The sequence below is a fragment of the Vicugna pacos genome, chromosome 3, assembly GCF_048564905.1.
Source record: "Vicugna pacos chromosome 3, VicPac4, whole genome shotgun sequence".
NCBI classification, from domain to species: domain Eukaryota; kingdom Metazoa; phylum Chordata; class Mammalia; order Artiodactyla; family Camelidae; genus Vicugna; species Vicugna pacos.
The window spans coordinates 63,938,362-63,963,502 of record NC_132989.1 but is presented as its reverse complement, the minus strand read 5'-3'; the positions used below and the strand labels follow the sequence as shown (position 1 = coordinate 63,963,502).

At 33.5% G+C, this 25,141-nt stretch overlaps 2 long non-coding RNA genes across 2 annotated transcripts in view; one reads left to right on the top strand and one right to left on the bottom strand.

Annotated features, from left to right (window-relative positions):
• LOC140695637 (uncharacterized) overlaps positions 1-25,141 on the bottom strand; it is a 321,128-nt gene that overhangs the window by 110,456 nt on the left and 185,531 nt on the right. The gene's annotated exons all lie outside the window — the stretch shown is intronic.
• LOC140689631 (uncharacterized) lies at positions 7,137-12,320 on the top strand. Its single transcript, XR_012064669.1, has 3 exons — positions 7,137-7,577; positions 8,029-8,135; positions 12,201-12,320. It is a non-coding gene; the product is annotated as an uncharacterized lncRNA (long non-coding RNA).

Here is a 25,141-nt window from a genome sequence, read left to right as displayed (position 1 = left end):
CCAAGTTGTAATTCTAACCCAAACTTTAGTGAAAGCTTGGAGATAGCAGGAGAAAATTACAGCTTAGAGGAGAAAATGTTAGCACCAAACAGGTGCCATAAATTCTCCTGGATACCACAAATGATGAGTCTTTACAGGGTGAGTCTTTTAGGCTCTCTCTTGCTTTACTGTCCATTCTTCTGATGTCAGATGGCAAGGGGCAGTTCATCTCCCACAATGGTGATATTTTGAACCTGACTTCTACTTTTATCTTCTCTAGATTACGGCAGTGATAGAGGAAAAATGTTATTTTCTACTCCCAGACACTTGCCCACCTCCAATCAAAATCTTGATAAATTTTGGAAATGCAAATGATCTACAATTAGGATAAACTTTTAAATTACTGTGCAAAGTAATTTAGCTTGAATTAATCTATAACACCTTGCCACTTGGCTTTTCTTTTGCAAAAACAAAATGCCCACTAACATTTTCCATTAAATCAAAAAACAGTTTTTGCCTGGAAAAAGACAAAAAGCTGCTGACAACTTTAAAATACTGCTTTCTCCTCTTAGTGGCAGCAACTAGCAGCTGATTGCCAAATTCAGTCCCTTTGTTCTGGCCACATACGTACCAGCATCCTTTGCATTTAGGTGTAGCATGTGTTAGGCAGAGTTATGGGTAAGAGTAAAAAATATTACTTCTAGACCACACCCATAAAAATCTCTCTTGCCTACACCATCATCTGTGTTTTCCCCCGCGTGGCTTCACGTAGAGGCCCATGGCGACCTTGAAGCCACAAATGGCCAGATCTCTCAAAAAGCCCTTGGAGGAGAGTCTCCTATCAGGAGTAACAGCACTGGACTGCTTAGTAAAAATAAAGTTTTTTTGTGTTAAACAATGTAAGATTTTTTTAAACATTATATTTTCTTAAGTATTGCATCTAATTCCTACCCTATTAACTTTCAAAAACATTGGGTCTTTCCTCAAAGTGTGTTTACATTGCTGTACGTTCCAGATTCTTTGGGAGAGAAGCAGGTACAACGATGAAAGAGGTTAAGGCCACAAACCTTACTGGATATTTGGAATATTCCTTTCCTGTGGTTGCAGGAGGTTCTTCCTGCTGCATTTTGGTAGAACTGGATAAGTTACGGAACCCCAAACTGCACCAATGCTGGAGATTTACTTGCTTGTACATAGGCACCCTGGCTTGGGATAAGTACTGACTGGTAACAGGACACCGTGACAAGTTTGGATCTTAGCTCCCACAGTTTTTGGCCTCAGCCCTCATGTTCCCCAAACGGCATTATTCTCCCTTGTAATCCTCAGTTTCCTCCTCTAGTTCCTCCTCCCCCTCATGAGTCTTCTTCAGAAGATTTCTCCTTTCAGTTTTATTGCTTTTGTTAGTTGCTGAAAATTCCCACTGACATTAGAGCTTATGTTTTAAAAAACAAACAAACAAACAAAACTATCTGTACCAAAAACCCTCATACCTATTTTACTGTGTTATTCTTTTTAAGGAAGAAAGACAATGTATCTTGCCCCAAATTGCATTACTTGAAATTAGATAATAAAGAAAATATAAAACCCCAACCCTCAGTTTCTAGTAAAAGATGAGAAGGCCCTGATTAAGATACAAAGATGTTCTTAAATGTCAACTAAAATAATGTAAAACAGGCAAGGGGAAGGCAATGGCTTATATTAAACTTCGTGGATATTTAAAATGGGCAGAAAATAGGCAACGTGTACTAAAAAAGCAAGACTCGAGACATTAGAATCACGCACACTCTGCAAACCACAACAATCAAAAGACTTTGATCCTTTCATTTCTCAAGCTTTCCTCCATTTCCTTACTAACCCCAAAGCCTCTCAAAAGTTATTTTCTAGTTGCTTTATTTTCTGACCACTTATTCACTTCTTAACTCCTTAATCATCTCATGTAAATTTTGTATAAAGTCATACATTCTGTGGAACAGTGCAATGGTTAAAAAATAGGCTTTGAAGTCCTACAGATCTGTGTTTGCATCTCAGCCCTGCTACTCAACATATGACTAAAACAATTACTCAGTCCCACTAAGCTGCCATTCCTCACCAGCAAAATGAACTTGATCATATTTAACTCATACGGTTACTATGATAATTAGATAAGATGAATGAAGGGAGACTACTTCTGCAATTGTTGGCACAGGTAAATGATAAATGGTATGACTATTCATGGAATTGAATCCCTTTCCTCAGACTTTCCCTCTTGAGCTCTCAGAAACATTCAACCAAAGTGAATTCCTTGAGACTGTCCCCTTTACTGGGCCTTCAGTGTGTACCTCCTTATATACCAGTTGGAAACACTGGTTTAAACAAAAAGAAATACACTATTTACAGTAATTTCAACATCTTCCATGAGTCATACTTAGCTACCTTTTTCAATATTATTCGTAAAAACACTCTTCATGAACTTTGGCTCCAACCAATTAAATTTATTTAATTTCTCCAGATACACATCTCTAGTTCTCCTAGATTTTTTTCATTTCTTCATTTTAATCTCTCTTTCTTGGAATTACTTTTCATTTCATCATTGCTGTATTTTTCTATAATCTGAGAGGAATTCCTATACTTTTTTAGAAGCCCACAATTTAACTGTATTATAGAATATTATTGTACATTACTTATTGCAATCATAAGTGATTGGATCATTAAACCGTCCCTTTTCTGTTTTCAACTTCATGTTAGTTGTCATAACATCTTGTGTATTAACTAACATTTTAATTTGAGGATTATAAATATGCTTGGAACTAGGACAGTTTGATTTGCATTTTCTCGAAGCAACAAATATCAGAATCCTGCTATGGACTGTTGTTTTTCAACAGAGGTGAGACAAATTAATCCAGTAAATGATATTTCTTATGACATGTTTTATGCCTAGCTTGTCACTGGTAATTGAAACAGAAGGTAGAATGGTTTTAAACCTTCCTGATAGGATATCACTTTATTGTGGTTTGTCAATTTTTGCTTCTCTCCCTGTTTCCAAACAGTTCACAACTCAGATAAAAAAAAAATTTAGCTGGAAAAATAGTGTAGATTAGTTAAGGTAGCAGAAGTCACAGAACAAAGACAGAATCTGTGATAGTGAAACCTGTAAATTTTAGGGGCACTTTTAATTCCTCTTAACTTGAGGCATTCTGAGCACATTCCTTAAGGAAAAGGACAAATAATTTTATGTCTCTTTAAATGTGCCTTTAGGTTCTATAAAGATTGCTATGAAATTATCAACTAGGTATTAATAAACCTTTTCTAAACTACAACTTACTTATATACATGTATGATCTATAAAACTCAATAAATGCAAATATTTACTAGAATATTTAATTTATAACCACAATCCCTTTTCCTAAGAAAATTTATGTTAAATATTATTCATTTCTAATAAAATATCCTGTTGACTTTTTTTTTTTCATATTTACTCCTTCTTACATGTGTTTTATCTAAATTATTCTTCTTCTTCTTTTTTTTTTTTTCCCCAGTGATGGAATGAGACACATTCTCATGGGCAGTTGTATAAGTTTAGGTCTTCTGAGAAGCAGATTTCAATATGGGGAAAAAAAGATTTATTCGACAAAATGATTGTGTGGCCAAATTAAAAGGGCAAGAAGGAAGGTGGTGCTGGGACAGCTACTAGATGACAACGTAGCTCTGATTCTTGTGAAACTGAGAGGGAAGGAAGGAAGGTGGGGAGAGGAGTCTTAGACTGCAGGGAGTCCTAGGGTGTTCAGCAAGGCTGTTGGGAAATCTTTAAGGCCAAGTTGCCTGACAGAGGAATTCCTTATCTCCCAGGAATGAATGAGCTTGCCTCAGTATCCCAGCCATGCTTAGTCATCAACATGGGGAGAATATCTCAACTCAAAAATGTAGGTAGATCTCAAAATCCAGAAGCCGGGACTTTAGTCAATTATGCTTTTTAATGTCCAAGATTTGGAAAAAAAATATTTTTGGCAGACACAGAACTCAAATTCAGAACCTCATATTAAAGAAAAAAATCAATGATACATAAAATTTTTCTTAAGTGAAGGGGTTATGTAAAAGCACTGTCTCATTACTTGGACATTTTTATTTATGACTTGTGTACTTTTACTATTCCATTTATTAGAATTCCCATTAGTTTTTCCTTAGAAAATACAGTAAAGTGCATAAAACGAATGAGTCCTTTATGCCTATCTTTGAGGGTAACCAAAGAAAAGTTTTGGGAAATCATTGTCATAAACCACACCAACTGCTGGAAGAAGAAATCCAAAGGATAGATTGGAAGGTGTCATCTTTTGAGAACTAATGGTACAAAGTTGGACCCTTAAATTCTGCTACAAAGAAAGATAAAAGGGATAAGAGCATAGCCTAGCCTTAAAAAAAAGCATCATAGTTACAATAAATGTGTGGCTCTGTGATAATTCCTAAAAAAAGTGTCAAGTCTTTTAAGAACTGTCTGTCATTCATTATACATCGTGTCAGATTCTTATAAACTATCACCTAAGAACACCATTGCTCACCCTTGAAGGTCTTAAAGTTTCACTAGGGAGAGTTTTGATCTGTTTAAAAAAAAATACTGGAAGCATAATTTTTGGTTCTAATTTGTAATTTCAAATTAAAATTTAGTGAGCTAGTGGCAAGTGAACACATTTTAAAGATTTTTCAAACATCTTCTTAGTTTTCATATAGAATTTCCAAGGAGACCTAAGTACAATTAGTAACATGTGGCCAATGAGAAAATGGTCTCGATAACATTCAGGAGATGTGACATATTTATAGTCTTGCCAATTGTAGTCATAAATTATGTCTGTGACAAAGGCAAGCTGTTGTTCCTACTGGAAGAGATGAAAGGCACTTAGTGAGACTTATGTCTCACTCCCTTCTGGAATCTTCTATCACAAGAAAAACATCCATATACACTGGGTATAATTAGCATTAGAGTTATTATTCTTCCTATTTGCTGTTTATGACTGACTAGAATCTCCATCACCACACGTGTGATATACTGATTAGGTAATATAGACTGGCTATTTGTAAGGCTACATCTACTTTCCAACACTACCCCAGGATCAGTTGTATGTAGTGCTTCACTGGTGGCACTGTAATTGCTGAGTGATCAAATGTTGTGAATTATCATGGCAAATCATGAGTCTGTATGAGAAAGTAAAAATCAACAAAATGAGATTGCTCTATCATGAAAAGCATGAATACCTTATACCTTGTGATTTTTCTTACTAACACTTTTCCCTCATTTTTTAAAAGTGGAAATTGTTATAATGAGAGGAAGAAAATGAATTACGTAAGGAGTGGAGTGATGATTTTTCATACTGTGGGCTTAACTTTGGGCACAATACCTATGGCACTGACCTCTGTATTCACTACATTTCACAAACAGCCTCAAAGATATTCCAGTACTGGAGAACAGGTTGGAGGCACATCCTACTTTGATAATACATGTATATAAATCAAGTATGTAGGTGATTGGTAATGAACCTTAAAGGTGAAAACTTTGTAATTTAAATTTAGAACAAGATTAAAAGAGAAAGGTAGTAGTATAGTCATGAAATACTAAACAGATCTCCTTTCCATCCTTTGTTAACAAGCCTGGACAATCTTAAGAGAAATTAGTTGGACTTCAAGTGTAAACATTTTAGCTCAGTAAATGCCATTTTCCATCTAATTATATTTAATAATAATAACAATTGAAATTTACCAAGATTTGGGTAGGGACCAGCATGTCCTAATCAACTTACATGCATTTTCTGTAATTCAATAATTAAAATATTCTATTATTTTGCCTGTTTTCGGGGGTGAGGAGACTGAAATATAAAGGAAGTTAAATGTCTTGTCTAAGATCCTGCTGGCAGGAACAAAACAATCTGTCCAGAGCCCATATGCTCAAACACTTACTTCACTGTCTCCCTTGTTGCTACTGAGAGAATGATCCCTGCAGAGAAGGTATCTCATGAATAAAATCATGCAATCAGTCTGTACCACTGACTTTAATGTATTTTTAGAGGAGATTCCTGAATTTGGTAAGATTGTACAAAACTCAAAGATTTTAAGGTTCTAAGTTCTATAAATTTACTCCATTTAGTAACATGCTGCTACTGAAGACAAAAACACCAATAGAAAAACGTGTGGTTTGACGTAAAATCACAGACTTGCCTCATCAGTGCTATTACTACTTAATCAATGCTCTTAAAAACCATTAGTCATATTTCATAACATTTAAAAGCTTTTGGCTACACACTTAAAGCAATGGCCAAAATCCAGAACACTGACAACACCAAATGCTGACAAGGATTTGGAGCAACAGGAACACTCAGTGCTGGTGGGAATGCAAAATGATACAGCCACTTTAGAAAACATTTTGGTGGTTTCTTACAAAATTAAACACACTCAATATATAATTCAACAATTACGTTTCTTGGTGTTTATCCAAAGGAATTGGAAACTTAGGTCCATACACAAATCTGCATGTAGATGTGTACAGCATCTTTACTGATAATTTCCAAAACTTGGAGGCAACCAAGATATCTTTCAGCAGGTGAATGGATACACTATGGTACATCATAAAATGCAATATTACTCAGCAATGAAAAGAAATGAGGTATCAAGCCATGCAAAGACGTGGAGGAGCCTTACAGAGATATTACTAAATTAAGAAGCCAATCTCAAAGGGCTATATACTGTATGATTCCTACTACATGACATTTTATAAAAGACAAAACTATGAACAGAATAAGAAGGTCAGTAGTTTCAAAGAGTTAAGGGAAAAGAAGGATGAGTAGCAGAGCAAAGAGGATTTTTTAGCGCAGTGAACCTATTCTTCATGATATCATATGTTGGATACATTTAATTATACATTTGTCTAAACTCACATACATATTTGGGGGGGGGTAATCAGGTTTACTTATTTATTTTTAGAGGAGGTACTGGGGATTGAACCCAGACCTCATGTATGCCAAGCATATCACTTGAGCTATACCCTCCCCACTGTCCAAACTTACAGAATGTATAGAACACCAGGCAGGACTGAATCATAATATAAATTCTGCACTCTGAGTGATTATGATGTGTCAATGTAAGTTCACCAATGATAACAATGTACTACTTTAATAGGGGATGTTGATAATGGTGGAAGATACGCATGTGCAGGGGCAGGAGGTATATGGAGAATCTTTCACCTGCCTCTTAGTTTTATTGTGAATCTTCTGTTAAAAAACATAAGTTTTTTTAAAGCTTTTGGAAACACCCACTTTCATGTCCTACCCAAAAGGAGCTACTTGTCTCGCCACCACTTCATTTTGCAGAATCTCTGTTTATCCCTCAGCTTTTCCCTAATTACTATAGTTCTCTCCCCATCAGACACAGTTTCTTACCCTACAACCATCACATATACACTAGCCTGGTTCTTCCTTCCTACCTTGCTATAAGGCCATATTATCAGAATTTGGATCTGATGTGCTAAGATATGAGCAGAGAGATAGAAGAGGGAGACATAAGGAACAAAGAAGAAAGGAAAGAAACGCATCACTATTTTGGAATACTACATCTGCCTGTTGCTGACTCAGAGCCCTGAGGTAGAATGAATATGTAAAGGACTTGACTTGTATTTCTCCATTTCTTCTTACTGCTAATAAACCTCTTCATCATTCCTTTTCTATAACTGCAGCCCTCAATAACCTTGAGCAGTAACAATGAGAATAGCAATAGAAGAGATAAGAGGGAAGAAGTCTTCTAACTACTGTGGCTTGATTCCCAGGATCCACGTTCTGTTCCTTATCATTCCTTTAGTGTTTCTTTTAGGTACTTAATCTGTTAAATAGAAATTTAAGAATTCACCTGGGATCCTCATATTTTTAAATACTAAATACATTTTAAATTCCAAATTTATGAGCAGCATTTTCAGACACAACCAGTTTGCAGGATGAGAAAAGACTGCAGCTAAATTACACACGCACACACACACATTTTTCTGGTCTGCTTGTATCCTAATGTGGTGTAATCTAGTCCATTATCTTGCATCTAAAGTCCTCTGATCCTAATATCCTGGAAGAAAAATGAAGTATGAATTTGAAGATAAAGAAAAGATTACGGGTCGTATATCTATATTACTTACAACAGCTCATCTTCAACTGGTAAGAAATCATGACTTGAAAGTTGCTTATGTTTACATCTGTACTTGTCTTTGTTTTATGAAAAAATATAGGCAAGTTATGAGGAAAAGTTAGAGAATACACAAATACATGAGAAGAATTATTTGGTGAGATTTCATAAATACAAATAGAAACATACCCATGAGGAAAAACCCATCCCCCCACTAGAAGACACCCCCCATACTCCCTGTTAGAACCACAAAACGGGCACTGCCCTCACTTTCAGAAAGAACCTAGTCATTTGGTTGGGAATTTTCCACATACTAATACATTTGGCAAGAAATAGGAATAGGATACAACTGAAGGTTTGTTCTTAAGCATATTGCTAGTGAATGGTGAATTATTTCACTGAGTGAAATTTTTCTGTAAGAATTGATTCTCAGAAAAATAATTCAGCTTTAAGGGACCGAAGCAAAAATGTTTTAAAAGATATAGTATTCAAACTGGGAAGAAATATCTTATAGCCATCAGGTCCTACTTAACAGTTAAGAAAACGGATACCCAAATATAGTAATTTAGCTATGTATACATTTCTAATTATTATAAATTTGAATGCCTAAAAAAAAGATTGATACATTTGATTTCATAAAAATTAAAAACTCTGCCACATGCAAATACAAAATCACAATAAAAGTTAAAAGACAAATGACAAGTGAGACAAATATTGACAACTTCTAAGAAAAGGGATGTTTTCTTACTACAGAAAGAAGTGGTTCAAATTAACAATAGAGAGATGGATAGTCCCATATAAATGAAGCATAAGACAGGAGCACACAGCTAACAATAAACCAATTAAATAACCAATTAACCTATGAAAAATTATCAATTTAGTATTAAATAAATGCAAATTAAAATAAAAAGAAATAGCTCTGTTAATGTATCAAACGGAAAATATTTAAAAGTTGGATAGCAACCACAGTTAAGGGGTTGTCAGAAGGCATAATCCATGGTGTGTTAGAGATATCAGAGTTAATTTTGCTCATTTTGCCCAACTCTGACTTCAGTGACAGCGTGTTGGTAGCTTGAAATTGGTGTTGTCTAGAAGATACTTACCATGGAATTTGTCAATCACTATCAATAAGGTTATTTTTTTTTTAAAGCCAAGAGCCAGTTGTTGAACATTTACCAGCAACCACTATGTAAACTCATACTTTAAAATGAGAATTGAATTGATAGGACTTCCTTAGAAGAGGGATATTCATATATACATATATATACATGTATAAAGCTATACCCAAATTTTTAATGTGTACATGTTGACTCAGCCATTTCACTTTAAGGAACTTATCCTTAAAATATATTTAGACAGGTATAAATATCTATGAATAAATTTGACCATGGTGCCATTTTTGTAAAAGCCAAAAACAAATGGAAACAACCTACATGTCCAGGGATAGAAACTGACACTAAAAATTATGAACATCTAGACAAAGGATATAAAAATATATATCAAATAATTATCTAAAATAAAAAAACTAGTTATTAAATGTAGATATAATATGATTTCTTTGTGTTAATAAAATTGTACAATAAAAACAAGAAAATATTTGAAAGGGTAGAAAAATATGTTAAAATTATTTGCCTTTGGAAAGTGGGGCTATATGTCAGGAGAAAATGTGTATATACACACACATTTATATGCACGTACATATATATATACACATTCACACAGAATATATCTTTTCTTATATATTCACACATATATCTTTTCTTTTCACACAGAATTTTATACACACATATATCTGTATATATATTCTCCTAATATATAGAATTATAGATATACATTCATAAACACATATAATTCAATATATATGGAGCATTCTCTACATAATGATTTGAATTTTTAATTTTATCAAGTAGCATTTTTGAAGGAAAATATTGTTTTAAGTAATACTAGAAATTAAATAGGATGATGACCTAGACTTTGAATAAAGTATTATTTTCCTGCCTATTTGCTTCAGTGTGGTTGTTCAGTAGATGCAACAGGTGATGTCACCCTGTCAGCAGAGTTTACTTTAACAGCAGAGGCATTATTCTTAATCAATATGGGAAAAGAAATATAAAGCACTTAGAAATCTCAGAAGGCTGGCCTCAGGTGGGATATGGAGAGGTTTATTTTCTCCCTTAATAGAGACTTTGTGATGGGGTAGAAGGAGTGGTTTATCAAACTTGTCAGGAGCAGAAGGGTGTAATTAAATTTGCACAGTTATGTTTTGCTAGGGACAGTGTAAATAATTACAACATTTTGGCAAACTAGTTGGCAATATTCATTAAATGCAAAAGAAGTTTTAGTCTAAGACTTTTACTTCTAGTATATTACCCCTGATAAATAATCTGAAATAAGGAAAAAGCTAAGGCACAAAGATGTTCAATCACAGCTTTACTATTTATTTTAGTGAGAAAAAAAAGAGTTTAACTGTTCAGCAATGAAGGAATTATAAATAAAATGAAGTGTATACAATCAATGGAACAAAATGCAGTAATTAGATATCTCCAGTATAAAGACCATAATAACATGGTTCTTAATAGTTCTTATATGTCTCAAGGCATCTTGTAACTACCCCTGATGAAGGTGAACAAATCTGACCCTTATCCAGTGTTGCCTAGCTCAGAAAATGGCACCATCATCACAAATCTGCACAAATCTCGAGTCATTATTTCATCTCCCACTCTAAGACTCCCTCATAGTTAATCCATCACTGAATCAGTGTTACCTCCCATATATTTCTCTAAGCCATATACTTTTTGTCATGTTTACTAGGAACATAGCCCATACTAACCTCTATTTTCATCTGAACTATTTTAAATTTCCCAAGTGGTCTTTTAACACCTCAGCTCCTATGAATCTGTTCTTCACCTGTAGTGAAAAAATCTTTTCAAAACAAAAATCTGATAAAATCCTCACTGTATTCTCTTTGCTCTCTGGATTAAAACAAGGAAATAAAGAATTATACATAATCTCCATATTCTCTGCCACCAGGGGTTTTACTGAAGTTATTTGTTTTGTCATTTTAACCCACATAACTTTAACCTAATAACCCTTCAGTTCACCCTTCAGCAAGAGTTTGTGGGGGAAACACCACACTATGGAGAGGACAGATCACACCACCCTGTGGCTCTCCTTTGGGCACCTGGCACAACTGCAACATGACAGTCATTTGCAGGAGTTTCTTATCTGTGCCTTCCTTCCATTTAAGACTGTCAGTCCCAGGAGGGCAGGGACAATATTTATTTTGCTCATTATTTTAACCTCAACTCTTAGCAGTATATCAGACTATAGTAGGTACTCAAGAATCATTTTTTCAATACAGAATGGAAAAATAAATGAAAAAGTGACCAATGTGAAAATGTGTGATTTCTGTGTAAAAATGAAAAATGATTAAGTGAAAAAATAGGATACAAATTGATAACTACCAGATTTATACTTTCAAAATACAGGAAAAAGATTGGATGATTTTGTGTATATTGCTAGGAAGGATAATTTTAGTAGCAGTATCTCATATTTATTAAGTTTTAACACATACCAGGTGGTACAAAATTATACTGTATATACATTTATTTATTTCTCACAGCAAAGCTATATATTACATAACTAAATATTAAATGATACAATATACCATTATAGTATTGAAGACACTGTGGTATAAAATTGTCAAATGACTAACTGAGTATCACAAAGCTCATACTTGATCTGGAGTCAAACCCAGGTTCTTGTGACTTCAAGGATCATGCTTTTAATTAGTTTGCTACACTGACTTTCATAATGAAAGTACTGATATTATGGGTAAATTTGATACACATTGTTTCACAGATGTTTCATAATTTATCCCTAATGACAATAATATTAAATTAATAATGTTTCTTCTACCCTCATGTTTGTCATCTCTCCAAATAAAGTCCCATATTAAATAAATAAGATATATGCTCCCAGGGACTTTTGCAATCATAATCATATTACAAAATAAAATTACATATAAACAAACTTAGTTCAATATATGGTCAATCTGTATGAAAGTAAATAGTAATACATTCTATTTTCACTTGTAGAAACTTCAGAAGTTACAACAGTGAGATGTATGTGTAGAAATATTCTCTCAGTCGGCTTCAAAGTTATGGATATCTTTCAAATCATTTGAAGAGCATATTTTCACCTAATTGGCTAATTAACTATTTACAAATTAAAAACTGAAAGCTTTCAATCTCCTTGATTTACATTTTTAAAAAGTTGTCTCAATCGTCATGTACCATGATCTTCTTGGCTGTAGCACTGTTTGCATATCCTGTAGTTTGTGTGCATGTGTGTGTACATGCACGTGTGTGTGTGTTTGGGGAACAGCTGGAAAGAGAAGGGAGGGAACAGTTCATTAGTGTTGTCAAATTGTTGACTGAGACTTTCATTTCAATAGTTGTATCAAATTTATAATATTCTAGAAGTCTATGTTAATTTTCTTACTGCACAGAGTGTACTACACAGAGACAGGATGAACACACTGCTGATGTTACTAAACTTGTATTAATGAAGCCAACAGCTCCTCAGCAGCACTACACCCAGCACACTCAATGAGCAGCACTGTGACTGTCAAGTCTGTGTTGAAAACAAGTGGGTACAGTCATTGAATCAACTCAGGAGTATGCATGCTTGCTTACATTTCTTTGGATGCTACTAAGCCATGCACACTTGGATTAAGCAAAATTGGTCCCTCATCTGGACCACCATGTAATAGCTCACTAACCCTCCAGGGTGTATCACAGATTTTAGAAAGCCAGAGAAGTTAGTTTTTCTCTATCATAAATAAGGAACATACTTTGTAAACGAGAAAACATTTTTTTGTAGTCCTAGTCTGACACACTATTGAAATAATTTAGTTTGTTATTAAGGAGATACACATTTTGGAAACCTATTTTTACTCTCATATGGAAACATCTATCTACTATGCATTACCCAAAAGACTCAGATTAGGTACTATAAAAAAAGAAAAAGTGAAATCAAATGTTTGCAAATGTGTGTGTGTGCATTTAAGATACCTACATATGTTCCCATTTTTGGACTATTTTCACTGTGTTCATTTTACAAACTGTTCTAAAAACTACAAAGCATTCATAACACACTCTAAAATTTCTAATTTATTTATAAGAAATTTATACTTATGGTTAAGTATTAAAATATCTTTATGAAAAAAATCACTCTATTGAGATAGGATCCCTCGTCTACAGTCTCTAAGGTTTTATTCCCCTTTTAATGCTTTTTTCTTGCTACTGTTGGGTTGTATCTTGCAAATTCATTACTTTTTTCACTTTTAATTAATGATATTTTATTGTTGTTTTTGGAGGCTTTTTAGGCAAAGAGAGGATTTAATAATTAAAAATGAGTAAATATTACTAGGATGAAATGTGCCAATAAAATTAGCCATTTTTCAGTGTCTGTGTGCAGAATGAGAGCTGTCTGAATAATATTGTGTTCAGTGAGATCTGCTGAGAAAGGACTTACCAAGCAATATTAATGATTTACTCAGACTTTGGGTCATTTTTCAGCAAACAAGGATGGCCAACAAAGGTGAATGCTGCCATGTGTATAATAAGTAAGCACAAGGAGACTTTGCTAGCATGTGTCAAAGCAAAAATCGCACTGGATGAAATTAAACAGGTAGAGGCTATGCGGTAGGGAGAGAAACCAGCACTATCTGATCTCAACTCTGCTGAAGCAAAGGGCCAAAGAGTTTTCAAGAACTGGAAGGAGGTGGATGGAGGGGGAATAGAAGGCCATTTGTATTTGCTAATTTGCCTACCCAAAGGAAAAGCAAACTTTCTCATATCTTCATGAAAGGAGCAAGGCAGCCACTGATGTTAGGCAGCTACTTTCCCTGAGAGACTGAGAGATAGGGGGCTATATTCCTTGATGAATAAACTTCAAGGGGATGGCTCCCCAGTCCTTGAGAGAATCCTGGGTTGTAAAACTGGCAAGAGGTTTAAAATTTACATCTTAAAGGGGCAAAGAAATAATTCACAATCACCAATTTTCTAAAGTAAATTCTCTAAAGAAAGAAAGGTCTGGGCTTAAGAGTCTAGAAGAAGCCTGTCTAAAGTTTAATCTGAGGGAAATATTAACACTATTTAAGTTACATGCCATTTTTTCCACCTGCTTTACAATGTTCATATATCTCATGTATCTCTTTCAGATTCATGTTGATGAATGAAACAAAGGGTCAGAGAGCTTGGCATTAGCCCATGATCATATAGCTCATTTAAGTGCAAATTCAAAATGTTCTTCCCTTGCACAACTGTTTCTTCCTCTATTATGGCAAATTCCTGAGTAATAAGTTTTTATTCTTAATTCTACCTGTTTCCTGATTGTGTCCACTTTCCTGGGAAAAGAGGCATGGAACTCCCTGCTTTATTTTTCTCTATACTAAACATAGCTTTCCGGAGCTAGCATAGTCAATGTGAAGTGTCCTCATCTACATGGAACACCAGTTATACTTGAGCATTTTAAGCCCAGATGGTATTACAACATAACTAATTTTCCTTTTTTCTCAGAAATAAGGAATGGTCTGGCTATTCTTGAAAAGTACTTCCATTAGAGACTAAGTCAGAGAAAAGCCTGCCATCCACTAAATCAGCACAAGGGTCTCAGGAGTTCTCAAAGGCTCTCTGCCAAGTATTCAGACCAACAGGGCATAGCTCGGTGGATCTGACAGAATAAGAGGACAAGCAGTTTGCTATGTTAAAGCAAGCATAAAAATAATGAGCAAAGAAAGTTCATAGATACCATTATGATAGTTGGAGCTAAATAATGTATGACATGAATGGCTTGAATTCAACACAGCTTCCTATTAAAACCTCTTCTTTCCTTGAGGGATCAGGAAACACAATAAATTATGAGGCCTTTGGTATATAATGCATTAAAGGCAGATGGGTAACTTTTACTTTTAATTTTGGATGGATGAAGCTTTATCTTAAATCTAACGGGCTTCACCCATCCAAATAGTTGGAAATTGAATAATTTTTAACCTGGATTTTATAACTTTACAATTTCAGAGCACTCTGTTATTGAATATGTAACTTTTTTGGTGAAATTTAACTTTGAGTAATTGTCTACCTTCAACATCACAGTATGTGATTTCATAATCACCAACTAGAATGTGAAACAGTCACTACAGTCGAGTGAACTAAATATTTTTAACTCTTTAGGCTCATCAAGTATTCCATCACAATGTACCTAATGCATAGAGTAAAATATCTGAACAAGGATTTATATTATGCCTAAATTTTATATTTTGAAGTCCCTTTTGGATTCACAGTGATTAACAAAATGCCTGGTTAACAAATGGACACTCAATATGCATATTAATGAATATAAGAAGAAAATAAAAAGAAAATTCATTATTCAACAATTATTTATTGAATACCCAGTCTGTCGTATTTTCTTTGAAACACTTTGGGTACATTAGGGAACAAAACTGGCAAAGAGCCACTGTTCTGTTGCATATTTTATCACAGATATTATCAAAACTGTCAACAAAGCAATGTTTCTAAGTTTTTAAAATAAATTCCATGGTCCTATAAAAAATCTACCTTGTTATCTTTGGGAATGGGAGGGTTAGTTTACTGAGCTACCATCTAATATAATGCAAATATGACTTTTACATGAAAATGAAGGAGAATGTTAAAGGAATTCCTGTTACATAAATATGGCTAAAAAATTGAGAAACACTGAATAAATGGCTAAACTTCAGTCACTAGTGTAATTAAAGCAGTAGAACTTCAAAAACAGGTTAGTAAGGGTTTCAATACAAGTAAGAAATATTATGTAACTTTCAATAAAAAATATTGAGCTTAGTCATAAATTCTGACATTACTTTCTTCAAAGCATCAACTTCTACTTAGTTTGATGGTTATGTGCAGATTTATTTGAAGGTTTTTTCAGTTACAATTAGGTTTTCCATTCATAGGTAAGTATGAAGATAATCAGAGTAAAACTAATAAAAATAAAGGGCTATGCTAAGTCAATAACTATAGGCAAAATAATTTAAAATTTGTGAAAATATAAAAATAATATATTCTAATATCAAAATAAGGTATTGTTCATCTAAGCCATTTAGTTTATACTTCAATACAATGAAACTGTATGTAAATATTATAAATATGAAAACAACCTAGTCTCTGAGTTCAAACTCAGACTAGGATTTTCAAATCCGAAGACTAGATAATTATGACGCTGAAAGGCAAAACTCTAGGCAAAATTCTAAGTAAGTATTACAGAATAATCTCTGAGTACAATTTTGATAGAAAATAAGCAAAATTGGTTTAGCAGAAGGTTTTGAACATGCAATAGTGCTTTTGTACTCTTTCACTTCCTCTTCATCACGTATAAACACTTACCACTTTATCATAGTTCATTTACTCTTGAAACTCTTTCTTAAAATCATGAGTTACTTAGACAACTACTGCTTTTACTAGTTGGGTAAACAAAGCCAAGTAGTTTGCTTTTGCTATATACCAATTTTTCTCACTTATAAAATACATAGTAAATAGAACTTAACTTAGAGGTTTCTATTTGAATTTTACATATGTTCTTAATACACTTTCTGGCAGTTAAAAATGGGTCAAGGAAAGGCAACTATTATTAAAATTATTTCTATGACTCATGTTAGTGTTATTATTTTCAATTTACTTTTTTAAATGAAAACCTTAAGACAGAAGCATAGTATATGTATAATCCATAGAAATTGTTTAAAAACCAAAAGAAGTGTTTAAACTCAAAGGATTTGTATGAAAACAACTTCACATATTAGCAAGTTTTAAGCTACTTATTCTTTTGAAACATAATGACTCCTAACCATCTTCAAATTTTTATCACCAAAAATGAATAATAAAAATGTAAGACAGTAAAGTCCTTTCTCCTTGCAATATACTTGAAAGGAACACTAGAAAATTAATTTGCATGTGCTTCTTTCTTTTATTCCCATCCCTTTATAAAATAACAATTTTAAACAGAATTGGTCATTTATATCACTTTTTGTGAAGTATTCCACCATTTATTTTCTGATCCCCATATATTTCCTGAAAGAGAATGGTTTTATAATATTTTTATGAAATGGATGTTTGCTGGTCATAATTTTTATCTAATTTCTCACACCCTATTAAAAACAAAATTTGGTAGGTTTGAGATATGAAAGTCAGGTTGTATACTGGAATATTTATAAATATAAAATAGCTAGTAGCAGAATACCCAGAATTATATTTCAAACTGTAAGCTTGTGGATCCTTTTAAAATTTGCAATCATTGGTTCAATCAATATTTAAGCAAGTTCTATGTGCCATGCCTTTATATAGATTTATTACTTTCTTATGTATTAATCTGGAAGTAAGGTGACAGAAGTAACTTAATCTTGGTCTTGATGAGTAAAAGGATGCTTGGTAAAGATAATCCATAGTTAGTGGTTTTGGATGGCAGAGTTTGAGGCGCCTTAAACTTCATAAAACAATGGTCAGGTTTATATTTCTTTCTAACTCTATAGTCTAAATTAAAACTTAAGCATTTATTTTTTGATCTTTGTATCATTTTATATCTATACTTCAAGATATAGACCAATGAATGATATCTAGAATAATTATAAGCTAATTTCTAGAATAATTATGAGCTAATTTCTAATAAGGCAAATGTAGCATTGTCAGAATATAAACCTCACAATGGCTGACAATTTTCTTTTTATTATTCAATCCTCTTTCTCCAACTTAAAGAAGAGTATACACAATGGTAGTGCTTATTACTAACATTTGTTTAATGAGTAAAGGAAAAAAAGAAATGAGTTCCAATCTCACATAGTTTTATTGTTATATTTTATTTTTCATATAATTTGATCATTGATTCTTTAAGCCAAAGATATGATGCTGGAGGCTGCAGTTGCATAACAGAGGCTTCTAACACAAACAGGAAAAAAAAATCTATAAATTGAGCATTCCTAGAATGTATCTGTATTGCTTCAGTAAATACTCAAAATACTATTTTTTGGTAGGGCAGGGTGGTGAAACTGGGTGAGGTAACAAAGTATCAGTTAGAGTCAAACCCTTTCAATTCACAGATCTACTTAATTCCACAGTAAGCACACTCTAAGTGGTAAAGGGATAGTTTTGAAATGCTAGTGAAAATACTTGTAACAGAATTCTAATAATGATTTTGCATCTTATTTCAAACAATCTTTATAACTAACACTGTCCTTCTGCCTGAAGATGTTTTCCTGTTGTTGAAATAGTCTCACTAGGGATGAAGCAGGTCAAAAGGCAAGAATGTTAAGGTCCTACGAGCAATTCTCAACAAATGAAGAAACTGAATGGTGGATACATAGACTAGCTTTTTCCCCTCTTGTTGGGAACATTTAGAAGTGTACTGTACAGTTGCTCACAGGATTCAGAGTGTGACTGAGTCCTACTTGACCACTGTAGTTAACCCATTCAGGAGAGCATATTTTATTGTTTTTTTCCTTCTCTACCTCATTTTCCTACTCCATTACCAGGGTTTCTTGAGTCATCCCTCAAATAAAGTATTTGCACACAAATCCTTTCTCAGAGTCGGCCTTGGAAGAATCCAAACTGAAATAAATTTAACGTTATACAAAGAGAGAATAGCTTTCCTTTCAAATAAAAATCTAGATTTCTCTGAAAGAGAAGCCTGGCAAGAGACTATAAAAACACAATACCTGAAAGGCAATTATGGGGAGGCTGGCTGCAGTTTTGATATGTAAAAAACTTGAAACTCATTCTTGACCTTACAACAAGTTAAAAAACCAAACAAGTGGAATATCAACACTTTTCTTAGGTAGATCAGAGAAAAGAAGTCACACAGCAACTGCCATCCCCAAATCTGGAAAGACAGGAGAATTCAAGGAATGATAAATTCAGGTCAGCTTTCATGGAACAGAAGCCATTGGAGCCATAAACTAGTAGGAACACTGAAATAGTAATTTTGACAAAGTGCTGATGGCTGAGTGGAAACCAGTGTGAGAGTGAAAAACTTCTGGGACCCTAGTCTTAGGGAAGCCCCATACTTTCATAGGCTTTACCTCTAAGAATACAATTGTGTTCTCATGTTGAAGATTCGAGAAAAATTCCATCATAGCAAAGACATAACAGGGAAAAAAGAGTACAGCCTTATCACATCGAAATTGAAGAAAAGCAATTACATAATTTTACCCACTGTGGGTTCCTGTCTCACCTAAGAAGGGAAAAAGCCAAGAAAGGCTTGTGAAAGTCGCAGCCCAGGGACACAGGTCTACCAAGAAACTGAAATTGTATCATAAAATTGTGAATGCTTACCCTTTTCCACACCTCATCACTACATCAACATGTTCCCAGTATAATAACAGAAGATTACAGCTGAAAGAGCCACAAGGCACACAGAACTAAGGACTTCTTAGACAAATCCAAAAACGGAGGAGACCAAACCGAGGACATTCATTTGAAGCCTCTGGAAACCATGGCTACAGAAAACATTAAACACAATCCAACTCTTAAGCAAATTAATGTGAACCCTACACTAATGGTTTATTTACCTCACTTTCTATTACCTTATATATCATGTCTGGCTTTCAATAAAAAAATTAGAAGTTATGCCATAAGTTGAAAAAATACACTCTGTAGAGACACAGCAGGCATTAGAGTCACACAGTCATGGAATTATCACACAAGACATTTTAAATGATTATAAATAATATGTTCGGGCTACAGTGGAAAGAGACAAAACACTAGAATAGATGGTAATATAAGTGGAGACATGGACACTCTAAGAAAGAGTCAAATGGATATGTTAAAAGACTATTACATAAATGAATAATGCCTTGATGGGCTCATCAGGAGACTGGACTAAGTCAAGGAAAAATTAGTAATCTGGAAGATATGCTGATTAAAAACTTCAAAACTGAAATGCATATAAAAAAAGACAGAAAGAAAATCCAGAAGTAAATATCCAAAAACTGTGGGACATGAAAAAAGATGTAACCTATATGCAACTGGGATATCAGAAGAAGAAAGAAAGAATGGAGGCAAATATTTGAAGTAATAATGGTTGAAAATTTTCCACATTTAATAACAGGCTCCAAACCACCAATCCATGAAACTAAGAAAACACCAAAAGGATAAATATAAAAAATCAACACCTAGGCATATTCAGATTGTGGAAAGTAACAGGTGCAGAAAAAATCTGGAAAGAATTCAGGGGGTGAGGGGGAGAGATCTTATCAGCAGATTATAACAATTAAATTGCTACGTAACAAGCATAACAATTACTTTGGAGTTCTTGTCAGCAACTATGAAAACACAAGAGTAAAATGAAATATTTAAAGTGTTAAAGAAAAAATCCATCAATCTAAAATGCAATATTCAACATAATTATTCTTCAAAAATGAAGGAGACATAAAGACTTTCACAGACAAAGAAAAACTGAAGGAATTCATTTCCTGAAGACTTACCTTGCAAGAAATGTTAAAAGAAGTTCTTCAGTGAGAAAGAAAATTACATAGATCAGAAACCTGAATCTACATGTTGAAAGAAAGGCATAAAGGAAAGAATAAATAAAGAAAAAATATTTATTTTTCTTGTTTTTAATTGATCTAAAATAAATATGTTTAAAGTAATTATACTAACAGTATGTTGGATAAATAAAATGAGTGACAGAAATATAAGAAATGAGAAAAATTGTGGATATTCATAAGGTAAATGTAAAACAATATAATGCTATTTGAGTGAACTTAAATTAATCACAAGTGTATATTGCAAACCATAGAGCACACATTTTTTTTAAAAGAAGCATAGTAACTGATACGCTAAGAGATGACAGAATATGGAATTGTACAAAACACTCAATTAAAATCAAAGAAGGCAGAAAAATAGAGAAAGAAATAAAGAAATAAAAGAAAAAATACAATAAATTTTTAAAAACTATTACAAGTATGGTACATATCCAATGACATCAATAATCATTTAAATAAGAACAGTTTAAATATACCGATAAAATGGTAATAAAAGAATACTATATGGGAGGAGAGATCAAGATGGTGGAGTAGCAGGACACTGGGCTCACTCCCCTCACAAACAGGTCAAAACTACATCTATATACAGAGCGACTCTTGCTGAAATCAACCTGGGGACTAGCAGAACAGCTCTGCTACAACCAAGGCTGTAAAGAAAGACCAACATGGAACCTGGTGGAAAGGGAAGATAAGCAATCTGCTCAGGATCCACACCCCTAGTGGGTCAAACAAAAGAGGAAAGAAATATCACAGGGCTGGGAATCTTCCATGGCGAGCAAGGAGTTCAAGTCACATATCAGGCACCTTTAAAATATAGACCCTTTAAAATTACAACAGGCCAGGGATTTACAATTCTAGTTATAATACTCCTCAATAGCCCCCATGTGGTATACAGATGCTCAATGGATTTTCATGGAAAGAAATTCTAATTCACTTTAGTTTATACCTAGCTACTTTATCATTTGGTACTTTTGTGGGAAAGAGAAGTAGTGAAAAATAAATTCTATTTTAAGATAATAAATTTACCTTAAAAAAAACCTTAATGGTGAGAAACTGGATACTTTCCCTAAAGATCAGAAAAAAGAACAAGGATCACTCTTTTCAACATTCCTGTTCAACATCAAACTGGAAGCTCCAGTTAGTACTGAGATAAGAAAATGGAATAGAACATATATGATGATGCAGTAGACTGTATATTACTGGAAAGGGAGAAGTAAAACTGACTTTGTTCACAGATGACAAAGTCATCTACAGAGAAAAACCTAAAGAACCAAGAAAAATTTTATACAACTAATTAATGAGTATATCAAGGTCATAGAATAAGAGTTTAATATCCAAAAGTTTATTGCTTTCCTACATGTAAGCAGTCAACAATTGCAATCTGAATTTCAAAAATGCAATTTATAGTATCACAAAAACGAAATTCTTAGGTATAAATGTAGCAAAATATGCACAACCTGTCTATGCAGAAAACAGAAAAATTCCAATGACACAATTAAAGCAGACGAATAAATGGAGAGATAGGTTATTTTTATGGATTGAAAGATTCAATACTGTAAGGATGTTAATTCTTTCCAAATTAATCTACAGATTTAACTAAATTCCAATTAAAATCTCAGGAAGCTATTTTTTAGATACCAACAAACTAACTGTAATCTTTATATGAAAAGACGAAAGATCTAAAACAACCAGCACATTACTGAAGAAGAACAAAGTTGGAGAAATCACATTATACAATTTCAATATTCATTATTACAAAACTATAGTAATCCAGACATCATGATACTGGGAGTCCAAAATATACAGCTACCTTGGTAGACAATTTAGCAGTTTCTTGCAAACATTGTCTTATCATACGATCTAGCTCTTTCACTCTTAGGTATTTACCCAATTGATCTGAAAATCTATGCCCATACAAAAACAGTACTCAAATGTTTATTTTTAGTGGCTTTATTCATATTTGTTGAAACTGAAAGAAATCAACTCAGCAAACTTCATCTTCCACTGGTAAAGGGACATTATTGAGTGATGAAATGTTATCAATTGACAAAAAAAGTAGATTAATCTCAACTGTATATGGCTAAGCAAAAGCAGCTATCCCAAAGAACCCACATACTGTATGGTTTCAGTTACATGACATTCTTCAATACGTAAAATTAGAGAGATGATTAAAAGGTCACTGATTGCCAATGGTTCAGGGCTGGTGGATTGAATGGGTGAATCACAGGTAGTTTTTCAGTGTGGTAAAATGATTCTGAAGGCTACTGAATGGTGGATACATGACACTAGGTATTTTTTAAAACACACAGAACTTTTTATATCACAAAGAATGAACCATATCACACATAGGGCCTTTCTTCTAAAGAGTACAGGATAGAAAGGCAGGAAAAAAGAGTAACTTTATCATGTAGAAACCTGACAATTACTACCTGCACCAGGTGAACAAGGTTCTCATTTAACAGTGATAGGTCATGTAGACAGCATGTGCTCTTCATATGCTGCAATGAGAATGGAACTTTACCTTTATTGGTCTTTCCAAAATCTCCTAACTTCAGTCTAATCATGAGAAACATATCAGACAAATGCCAAAGAAGGGGCATTCCACAAAGTACCCTGACTCCTCAAAACTGTCAAAGTCATCACAAATAAGGAAACTAGGAAGCTGTTGCAGCCAAGATGAACTCAAGGAGGCACAACAACTAAAGACAATCTAGATGAAATCCTGGAACAAAAATGATGTTAAGTCAAAACTAACGAAATCTGAGTGAAGTATGGACTTTAATTAATAATTGAGCATCAATATTGATTCATTAATTTTAACAAATACATTATACTAATATATTACAAGTAAGGCAAAGAGTTTAGAGTATATGGGAAGTCTCTACTATCCTCTCAACTTCTTGTAAACCTTAAAACAGTTCTGAACAGTAAAGTCTATTATTAAAAGACAATTACTGAATATAGTTGTAGGAATCATATATAAAATCTAACAAATGAAATTATGGATTATATTTAAGATTACTGTATTATTATTTTAAAATAATTTTTCCTGGGAGTACAAGAATAGTTGGCCAATAAAAATATATTGCTCTGATAGACATAAACATATCTAATATAACGTGGAAAATTATTATTATTACAATAGCTGCTAAAACATGTATCAAGTTCAAAATATTCCTTATAGGACTTTGAATAGTCTAGTAATGTATCTTCCCTAAACAAGATTTAATACCAATAATAAAACAAATGTGCAACACTAGATGAGTCTCATTATAGTGAATGCCAAGGGAAGTACAATATCATGGTAATGATCAAAGTTTGTTTTTGATGTATTAGCTAATATGCTCAGACATACACAATAAGAATTAGAAAACAAATTTCAGTTGTTTCACAGAAAAATAGTTGTCTAAATATACTAAAATCAAACGAAAATTATTAGAAGTAATATGAAAATTCCACCTTTGATTTCTTAGGGCTGCTGTATCACAAACTAGTTGTCTAAAAAAAGCAGAAATTTATTGTCCCAAGGTTCTGGAGGATAGAAATTCAAAATATGTAAAGGTTTTAGCAAGGTCATACTTCCTCTGAAGCCTCTAGGGAAGGATTCCTTCTTGCCTCTTGCAGCTCTACTAGCCTCAGGGGCTTCTTGGCTCCTGGCAGGGATACTACAATCTCTGTCTCGTTCTTCACCTGGCTGTATGCACATACACCTCTGTGTCTGCCTGTATCTGTGTCTTCATGTGGCATTCTCCTCCCTGCACCTGGTTTCTCTTCTTAGGGCATCAGTCATACTGGATCAGGATTCCTAATCTACTGTGAACTCATCTTAACTTCATTACATCTGCAAATACACTCTTTCCAAATAAGTCACATTCATAGGTATAAGGAGTTAGAACTTCAACATACCTTTTTGGGGGACACAATTTAACCTACAACAGCAGTATAAATGATAATAAATAACACAGTTTTCTTATACACCAACAACAAACAATTGAAAGCATATTTGTGTGTGAGTATATGTACTTGTGTCTGTGCGTGTATATATATATATATATATATATATTTCCATATTATTAGAACACAGTTATATATACATTTATAAATATACATCATTGATGATGTATAACATATATATTTATATGGTAAGTACTTTTATTAAAAATATATATCGCAGTGGCTCCATTACTCCATAGTTCTGTGCCACTTAGATGGTCTTAAAAATCCCTCAGCATCTCTGTTGTCACAGCTATAAAATGAGATAATGATAATACAGGCATCAAGGGGCTGTAGTGGTGAATAAATGTGTTACATTTAAGAACTGGGCCTAGAATAGGGTAAAATAAAAAATGCAAGCCCTATATGTAGATCATATAAAACTTTACCACAGCGTATTTATTTAATAAATGTTTTTGTCTAGGAAGAATAAAATTGTGAACATAAACAGTTTTCTCAACTAAAGAATAA